General features: G+C 34.9%; 1 long non-coding RNA gene across 1 annotated transcript; it reads left to right on the top strand.

The window, feature by feature from the left end:
• Positions 1–1,559: 1,559 nt before the first annotated feature.
• Positions 1,560–7,545, top strand: LOC128548347 (uncharacterized). Its single transcript, XR_008366959.1, has 3 exons — positions 1,560–1,736; positions 6,210–6,354; positions 7,251–7,545. It is a non-coding gene; the product is annotated as an uncharacterized LOC128548347 (long non-coding RNA).
• The last annotated feature ends 3,420 nt before the right edge of the window (positions 7,546–10,965 follow it).

Below are 10,965 nucleotides of genomic sequence, written 5' to 3'. Positions count from 1 at the left end.
ACAATATATTAGAAATGGCGGGATCATTATAATGATATAAAACTCTCTAAATTTATTCATTGTTAGGCCTTAATGACTGTTTTTTAAGATGGATAATACTTCGCAAGTAAGACACAGAACGGTATCCACTTGATTGCGTTGCATAGCGAACCACTCGAAACGGCGTTTCATCAGGTTTTCGGCCGATTTTTCAAAAACAACTCTGAATAATTCTATGAAAATACACACGCTTTGTTTTAAGAGGTAGCCCTTTACATAAAAAGGGTTTAAACAGTTACTTGCTGCCGATAAACACTATATTTGAGGTGATATTGTCAAAAACTGTCAAAAATCTCCTTCCCCCGCCGGACTGTACAGAAGTGTTTGAATAAGCGGCACAAATCTCAGCTAAATGGACACATGTGCTAAAACATAGACACATTTGCGCTCCAGGTGCACCCATCGTTTTCATTTGATTCGTTATTTAATGGGTAGAAATTCCTTTAAATCATACTTACAATACCGGAAATTTGTAGTATCGGCCATATTTCTCCATCTGATCGGCGTAAAATTCACCATTCAAACAACGTTGGAACCACTTGATCTGATAAAGCTATGGCCAGTGTGAAGATACAGCCTCTTATTTTTCTTCGTTCTAATTTTTACTCTAAAATAAGACCAAAAACCACTCTCAATGAAAGAACTAGCTTTACTTCATGCTATTCAGTAAAAATACTGATATAATATATATATTATTGAGATAAAGTTGATCTTTTCACTTTTTCTAACCGTTGAGTGAAAATATCATTTTTATTTCTTACTGGTACGGAAATACACATGAATACTAAAGAATATGAATTATAGATAATCGGAAATTTCTTTCAAAATGTACTTCAGTAAAGACATTGTGTTATTTATAAATACTTACAGGATCATAAAGTTATGCAATCCCTCGTAATAAAATCTTATAGAAATCTGGAAATGTCATAGAACTTTTTGACAGTTTATATCGTGACGTCATGGCATCAGGACGCCATGCAAAATGGATATGATTTTGTTTGAAACGCATGAAAATACATAAAATTAAAAGAAAATTTGTTTGTTTCGGTGTAAGATGGAAAATATTTTCACTCGAGAACACCATGAATTACATTTGCAGGCGTGGCTGCACCTCTCGTGAAAATATTGCATATGTGTTCTCTCGGGGAAATATATTTCAATCTTACACACACAAACATCCTCTATGTTTCCGTGGTCATGAATTTAATGAAATTAATCCAGGCACGTGCGTGGTAGCAACCTAGCGCAATGTCGACTTTGATTTCTGTAAGTTCTGTTTACAAATATCTCATCTGTCAATGTACCCCTCATAAAATAAACAAACGTGTTTGTAAACTGGACGGTTCCAAACTGAAGGGGATCCATGCTAAAAAATAATGACAAAATACAATACATATCGCATATCCATGGTCCTGACCAACCTATAAACGGGACGGGTCCATTTTATAAGTACAACAACACTGTTGACCCATTTAAACGAGGAGTACGTGTAGAAGAATGATCCTTCTATTTTAGGTTTGGGGGAACGTTCCATAGAGACTGGTTTGGTAGAACTAACCCCTCACAGTTACCCACAGTTTCTAAGCTAGACAGTCACGAATGCACGGGAGACGAGGAATTTTTGGAGCTGTGTCCAAAGTTCCAGTTGAAGAATGGAAATGGGGACAAGGAGATAGCCTTAACTTGTTTTGAAAGCGGTAGGCTAAATTATTAATTTTTTAAAATTTCTAAATCAATAACTAATACATTCTAATAGCTATGCTTTTTCTGACTATGTTTATCAGACGTAGTGTTTCTAGTCAAATAAGCAATGTTAAACAAAGAAGCATATGTTTTAACAACATGCAAGTTTAAGCTGCCTACAACAGTTTGTAGATTTGGTGCACGAATGTCAAAAACAGAAGTTGTTATTAATAAATATATCCTATACGTACGTAACATATACCGTCGTCGATCCACACATTCAAAAGGTGTGTTTTATGAAAACATATAGTGTACTTTTCAGGATATTATTCCGCAATACCACAGCACAGGTAATACGCAACCTCTGCCACTCAGGTTTAATATTTTTAAGGTAGAAATGATATTTTAGGACCGACTTTCGAACGTTCATGTATTGCCCGGGTAACTCATTTCGCAGTTTTCATACGATCTGATGTTTACAAACAAAAAGTACGTCGGTGCATATGCATGCAGTGAACTTATGCAACTCTCCCCGGTTTTCCGAATCAATTCAGTTTTCACTCATGCTGTCATTTTTATAAGTTGTGACCCTTTGCATTACCATCATATCTAAATATATTGCCCATAAAGTATTAGTGCCAGGTGAATTTTTATTTATCAACTCGAAATTTCGAATTATTAAGTCGAAATTTCGAGGTACATATCTCGAAATTTCGAGTTTCTAACTCGAAATTTCAAGTTACTGATTACAACAGTTTACGTTGATGTATAGGTCCTGGCCAAGGTTAAGTACCTGGTGTATCCATCGGATAGCCCTACAGGGTCATGTAAATAAGATGACCGTGCAGCGTTTGCTCAAAGAAAATATTACTATTCAAACAATGTTTATTCGTTTATTTATTTATCTATTCATTTATTTTGTTGGGTTTAACGTCGCACCAACAGAATTATAGGCCATATGGCGACTTCCCGGCTTTTAAGTTGGAGGAAGACCCCAGGTGCCTAACCTATGTTTAAGTCTTGAAGGTTTTCCGACCTAGTTTGAGCCCATATGGCATGGAAATATAGACATTCCCTAAATGAATGTGTAGTTAGGAGTCTGACCAAGATCTGGTACCTGGACTGATCTAGATTTTCAGGAGAGGTCATAGAAGGTGATCCGGAAGTATTCAAACTTAGAATATTTCACTATTTTGACTACATCTGGAAGGTTTTCGACCTGGTTTGAGCCCTACCAACTGAACTTACTATACATGTGAATGAAGGTCTGGAGGCTACGGTTGTACATTAATGTGTGGTAGTATATGTTTGACAAGTTTATTTCATTTCTTCCAGAAGGCCAGAGACCCATGAGGAATAACAAAGCATATATACAAATATGACGATACAGTAAATAAGATATAACCGAAAAGCATCATAACATATATAACATAACATGTGATTATATGATTAAATTATCACTTTTAGACATGTGTTCTACAAAAACGGGGTCAAAAAATTAACACAAATACACTATAAATGTACTATAAATACAAGTTCTTGTGTTATAAAGTTCTTTACAAGTGAGTATAACAGACCAGAAATATATTTCTAGCTGATGTAAGATAATAAATGGTCAACATTATCACATGCAAGTTATATCTTTCTTTACGATTACAACATGTTATTGTATTTAATCTAACCTAGTCACATTTTTAGAAGTTCATAAACTAGTTTAAACGAAAAGTATGCATCAAATATACATAGATGATTACAAACAACGAAACATTATTAACTAATAAGTGGAAACGAGAACAATATATGGAAAATTATCCATTTTCGCTTGACCTTGTTCGAAAATCGAAAAGTTTGCAGCAAGGTCAAGCTATGGTGATAATATACGTAGTAACAAAATACATAATATACATCCTGAAGTAGACATATTTCAAAATATAGAGACTCTGCCATTATAAAAAATATTCCCATATACTTGATCTTATTATATGACATAAGACCTAGCAAGGAATCATTACTTTATATCAATGTAAAATGTTTGACATTTAAATATAGTGTAATAATTGATTACGATTATATATTTTTATTTGATGTAAAATTCAAATTATTCGTTATTATATAATATACTGCTTCTTAGGCTAAATGCCTTGCAAATATAGTTTCCCAGCTTTTTATGGTATGTTCATTATCATTGTTGAGCAAGTCTACAAGTTTCTGCATATTTGGGCGTTTCCAATAGTACATAGGTATATATCTCTTTCGTAAAACATTAAATATTTTACATTCTAGCATGAAATGATATTCGTCTTCTAAAATATTGCAAGCACTGCATTTTCTTTCAATCAACGGCGTGCTTACAGGTTTGGACCATCGACCAGTTTCATTAGCGAGCCTATGTGACGAAACTCTTAACTTTGTTAAACTGGTACGAAATTTTCTTAGGTTTAAAATGTCTAAATATGGTTGGAAAGTAAAACTTGATATATATTTATAAAATGTGGCTCTGCTTGAGTCAATTAATCTACCAGACCAGTTTTGTAAGAACTGATCTTTAATTCTTTGTTTAACATTACATAAAAACAGCTCGGCATTTCCCACATCTTGAAAAAACCAAGCATCATAGAATCCAAGAGTACATAGTAAATCTTTTAACAAGGAACACCAATTTTTCTTATTTGGGTTAATTTCAACGTCGTCTTTCAGCATAAGATAAACCTTTTTAGTATATTTATTTTCATTCCTTTGTAATAATTTTAACCACAATTTAATTATGTTAAAAAATCTATGACACTGAAACGGTATTCTGCCCAGCTCTCCATAAATAAAGTCATTCTGAGTGTTTTTCTTTACTCCCAGTAAACGCTTACAAAACTGTAAGTGAACACTTTCTATCTTAGAACCATGATTAAAACCCCAAACTTCACTTCCATAATTAAGAATAGGTGTAATGATTTTATCAAATAATTCTAATCTATGTTTAACAGATATTTGCGTAAATTTATATAAGTATTTGTTCATCTTAAAGATAGCCTTTAAGGCTTGACCGCTGAGTGTACTTTGTGCCTCAGAGAAAGAACCACCGGTGGTGAACACAATACCTAAATATACAAACTTATTTATTATTTCAACTTCCTGATTATTATAATAAAACAAAGATTTGCAGGTAAACGACCACCTTTTCTGAAAACCATAATTTTTGTTTTTAATGTGTTAACAACTAATTTCCATCTTTTACAAAATTCTGATAAAACTTCTAAACTATTTTGCAGCTCAGCACTGCTGTTTGCAAATATCACTATATCGTCAGCATATAATACTAAAAATACTTTGAACATGTGCACATCTATGCCAGAAAGGCCATTTTTTTTTTTTATAAAACTGTCTTCTATGTCATTTAAAAACATGGAAAATAGAAAGGGAGATAAACATTCGCCCTGTATAACTCCCACCATGCAATTAAAAGAGTTACTTAACTTATTACAGTATTTCACCTTAGACTTGACTGCAGAATAAATGGATCTAAGTGTCTCTAATATATTTCCTCTGATTCCAAGTTTTATAAGTTTTGACCACAAATTATCTCTAACTACATTGTCAAAGGCTTTACTAAAATCAATAAATGCACAATATAACTGCTTATTGCTATTAATCATATGCGTAATAAGTCCATGTAAAACAAAAATGTTATATGTTCAAGTCCCTATATGTTCGGTACAATATATGCATGTATAGATAGATGATTCCACTTCGAAGAGTAAAAGTCGTCAATTACATTTTAGGCATTTGACAGACGGACAGACGTTTAAATTTTGTGGATAGAAGGACAAGATAGTTACTCAAAATTTCGAGCTAGTAACTCGAATTCATCTTGAAAGTTCGACTTAATAACTCGAAATTTCGAGTTACTGACTCGATATATCGAGTTAATAAAAAAACGCACCTGGCACTAATGCTCTTCCGTAGAAAAGACTTCCCATGTAACTTATTTTAAAGTCTTCTAGTTACAAAACAATGTACGCAAGGATAGTGATGTCCAAACCATAAACCCGCACCATGCCTCGTTTGTAGCATTAATAATAAGCATGGTTATTACTTTCAAACATGTTATAATTAAATATCTATAAGTTCAAGACACTCTTAGGAGTGGTGGTCGGGGATTGAGGTGGATATAACACACTTCATTCCGAAGAGGGGACTATTGGGTTATCTTTATGCAGTTCAGGCACTACTTTCACATATTGTCTCGTTAACCAGATAAAATTTTCACGAAAACTTTCTCCTACTTTCACGGAAGTTTGTTCAATTTTTCGCGAAAAGTATTGTTTTTTCGCGAAAGTTCATAAACTTTTCGTGAAAACTTTATGATTATCAAATGCAGAAATATGCCACCATCATGTTTTGAATAATAGGCTAGAATTATATTCGGATCTATTTTGATTTGCGGCGCGTGCAGTCACGACTCCGTGCTTGTATGAAAAAAAAATTGTTTGCAGATCCCACGTATGTTTCACTTGAACAATGGACTGCTGGAACAGTGGTTATTGAGGCTTTTGAGGTGCTACAGGGTGGGGTTTGTGGTACAGGGTGGACTAATAGTGCTACAACGGTAGCTTGCCGGAGCATAAATCCATTGTGGACGTGAGTACCAAAAGTTATATTGTTTTCTCAAAAGGACCAAAGATATACGATTACCTTTGTACATGTATATAGACACACACACATATAATGTATTTATTATATATATTGTTATACTGCAGTCTGCTTGAAACAGTTGACAAGTGTTATTTTGTGATTGGTCTATAAACCACGTCGGGTTTTGAATCCACATTTACAGACTGAGCGACCAACAACCACCTGCTATCCATCCGTTCTGTCCGAACTTATTACATTTCATTAAAATATTTGCTCATTTAATACAAATACTAGTAGAGTAAATCTGTATTTTAACATTTTCAGCCAAAATTTCTTAATAATACGTCAAAAATGTAGAAACTTACCCTAAGTCCACAAGGGAAACAATCTGTTTATATAGTGACATTGTCGAGTGAATACCGTTTGAAAATCCTAATCCTGTCCCTATTATACCAATGCAATATGCTATGCATGATAAGACAGTCATGCATCTTACAGTGCTGAAACTGATTTCTTTGATTTTCTCATATTTCTAGACATTTTTCCATACTTTGACGCATATGTTTACGGGTAGTAGAGATTGTACTCTTTCCAGCAGTAGCCTTTTCCGCATATTTTACCTTGTGAAATTCTGTAGGTTTTGACTCTTTTTTAAAAAAAAATGTCTTAGCGGAGTTGTCTCCATTTTTTTCCAAATATTTTACCCGGGGTCATTTTTTCAGCTCAAATAACTTTTCTTAAGAAAACGATATTGTAGTATTTTCACAGTCTACGACTTTGATGCAGTTAACTGCACGTATAGGCTATCTAAAATAGGTGGTTCCTACTTGAAGGTTGTATTTTTAGTTCCACTGCCTAAGAAATGGAGACATCTTATAATCATTAGTTGTTTTTACTTACAGGAGAGCGAGGGAATGTACCAACAACTGTTTTTCGTCAAGTATAACAGACATCACTACAAATCATATCCACTGTTCCGGAGACGAGCCTCATCTGTTTTACTGTGAGAATAAAGGGTGGGGTTACAATGCCGACTGTGACACTAGCAATCTTGTAGGCATAGTGTGTAATCCATGATCTTGACAGTAATAGTACTGCGGCGCAAACAAAAACCAATTCAATGCATATACACATGAATGCTTATATTGGCAGCATGACATAAAGTTATTTCAGGGGTGTTTGAGAAAATGTCTAACCTGATACTACGTACATATCATACTCTACCCCTACGTGTATAAAGGCAAACATTAAACGTGGTAAAAACTGGTATGATGACCTTAGTATAAAGACATGTGGTAAAAACTATAGCCTATTCCAATCAATGGGCACCGTTACACCTCAAATTGGTAGCAACGCATTTTGGTAGTCACTACCAAAATTTGGCAGAGTTTTCGTAGCCACAAAATTTGTACATATGATGTATCAAGGATCATGGAATGGAACGTACTTCGGTAATTTTTTCTACATCAGGGACTGTGCTCATTTTTACATTACGCACAAAAGAGAGAGATAAAAGGTTGGATGTATCATTAAAAAATGGTGGGGGAGGGGGTTCGGAGTTCCCCTCCCGAGATATAAAAAAGTAAATTCCTAAGCTTGTGAAAGGGGCCTCAAACGACGTTGCCAATGCAATAACATTGTATCGTTTTTTTTATAATGTGCTAGTGTTGTCGGAGGGATAGGCCACCGAGATTTTTAAAGTACGAAAATGTTAAATTCTGTAAAACGAAGTATAAATGTGAGGATGGCACGTGGGTCTTTTATTAAAAGATCCAATATAAACATACTTTTAAAGGTATTATACAACCCGTTTTATTGAACCTTTTCTCGTGAATCTCCTGAACTTTAATATCAAACAATGAGCGTTTGTGAAACCTGTCCCATGGTCATGCGAACGACGCATCAAATAATTGTGGCGCACAGTTGTGCCAAGTGCCTTCAATATCTCTCGATGTATGTCAAAGTTAGAGTTGCATTGACCTCTCTCACGTGTGTTCCAATTGTCCTCGGGCCGTTATATTTTCAAGGTTAAGAGGTCAAGGTCGGATGAGCGACTAAGTTCCATCATGACTCTCTTTGAAAAAATATTGTCCATGCGTCACAAAATATTCTTTTTGTAAATCATGAGATTATCATTAATACCGTTTTGCGTTGGATGTGTACAAGTCCAACGCATTTTGGTACTACATTTTTGTAAACTACCAAATTGCGTTGAGTGTAACGCATTTTGGTAGTGACTACCAAAACTCGGTCGAATAAAAATGCGTTGCTACCATTTTGAGGTGCAGCCGGGCACTTTACATGTAAATAATTAATATTTTATCTTAATCATGTTGTGCACACGTCATTTGTTTTAAGCATTTCACAAATGTTCACGTATTTCATGATTTCTTGGAAGCTACATTTTGTCTGGCTGATTCTTACGCAGGATAATCCGACTAATAAATTTGCAAGAAACAGCCAAGGGGACGACTTGCCATTGACATACGGTAACACAAAATCTTGTTACGAGCTCAAATAAATATCTCTCGCGGAAAGTAATACACATGAGGAAAATTGGAATAAAGAAAAATCAAGACGTAATGGTTTTTAGGCTATATAATTCTTATTTTTATTAGATATATAACTTTTCATACAGAACAACGAATGATAAATGACTTATAAATCTTTTAGATAAGACACCAATGTAATGAAAGCACGTTATTACACACCCAGATACAAAGTATATGGGGACTGTATTGGAGTCACGCATATCCGTCCGTTAATCAGTCCATCCACTCATCGTGTCCGCTCCATATCTTCTTAACAGCTGGAAAATATTTTCATAGAACCAGCAACAAGTTTTAACAATATCAACATGATTTGCAGAGCGCAAAACCTGTCAAGGTCAGACTTGAAGGTCAAATGTCAATTAGCTTTACTTCTTGCCCATTCCATATTGTCTAAACCGCTTCGAAATTTTTATAAAGCTAATTTCAGTTGTTTACCACAACAAGACTACCATTATAGCGTACAACCCATGTCACTAGGTTCAAGGTCAAGGTCACACTTAAAAATCAAATAATCGAACTTCGTTTCTGCTTAATATCTCCTTAATTACTGGGGACTTTTTCATAAAACTAGCAACAATTGTTGATCTCATTAAGACGACGTAATAATGCACATCAAGGTCTCACTCAAGGTCAGATATCTTAATGTCATGTCTCTCTTCATATCTTTAAAACCGCTGAGATGGTTTTCATAAGACTAGTATCAATTATTTACCACATCATGACGACGTGCAGAGTGTACAACCCAGATTACCAGGTCCAAGGTCAATGTCATGCTTAGCTTAGAAGTCAGAGGTCACATACCTTAAATTCGTGTCCATTCCATATCTTCTAAAACTAGCATGAATCGTTTATCTCATAAAGATGGCACGCAGAGCGCACAACCAGGGCCACTAAGTTAGTTTATACTAATTTATTTTAGCTCGATTGTGACGAAAGCTTAAAACTTATTTGAACCACTCTCGGGTCCGCTTCCTGGAAAAACCAGTACTAGTGTCATACTAGTATGAGAAGTCATGGTCGTTACCCCAGTGAGGCTCGAACCCACGACCCCGGGTTGAGCGGCAGACACCTTAACCACTAGACCACCGCTCTCCTTCACTAAGTTCAAGGTGAAAGTTGCATTTGAAGTTCAAGGTCGAACAACTTAACTTCGTGCCCGTTCCGTTTCGTCTAAACCGCATGAAGATTTTCATAAAAAAATAGCATAAATTGTTTACCTTATCAAGAGGACGTGCAAAGCACATGACCCCTAGTTTCAAAGTTTCAAGGTCCAATTGTTAACCACTGGTAGTATTTTCTTAAAGCTATCACCAACTGTTAATCTTATTGAGACGACATTCAGAGCGTACAACCAAGATCACTTGGTCCAGGGTCAAGGTCAAACTTTAAGGATAAAGATCGTGATCACAACATTTTACTTTCGTTGTATCAGACCGGCGTCTGGGGGTATTAATCGCTTTGAGGGATAGCTCTAGTTTAACATGCTTGCTATTGAATTTTAAACTAACCATTTTCTTATTTGAATTATTAGCCTTTTATAATTACAATGTCGCTTTGTAGCTTATTTTGTATTTTACATTAAAATATTTTCTGATTTGGAAATGTGTGGTCATGTCTGTTTTCAGTTTATAGTGATTTTACTTCAAAAGTGAATGCACAAAAACAAGACTCATTTTCGTATAGCGATCAACACTGTTACATTCCTACCCAAATGACATTTCTCTTGATCGTGTATCCTAACGGTCATTACACATTTTATAGCCCCTGTGAACTGTGCTTACGTCTCCCCTGAAGAGCAAATACCTTGCTGCAAAAAAAAAAGGAACACACAAATCTCGTGCAATACGACATTTGATTTATTTGTTAAAAATGTCCAAATGTCGAGCAACTCATCATTTGCTTTGGGAGAATATCACTGTAATGACAGTGGGGCAAATACCTTGAAAGGCCATTTTAATTGGCTACAAAAAACACAAACGATATTTCGATCGATTTATGATAAAAAATCGATTTATAATAAATACGGAGTTGATTTCCCATTAATAAATCATTCTTAAAGTTGTAC

This window comes from Mercenaria mercenaria, chromosome 2 (assembly GCF_021730395.1).
Source record: "Mercenaria mercenaria strain notata chromosome 2, MADL_Memer_1, whole genome shotgun sequence".
Classification (NCBI taxonomy): domain Eukaryota; kingdom Metazoa; phylum Mollusca; class Bivalvia; order Venerida; family Veneridae; genus Mercenaria; species Mercenaria mercenaria.
The sequence above is the reverse complement of the archived record's forward strand: the minus strand, read 5'-3'. Positions and strand labels throughout refer to the sequence as shown.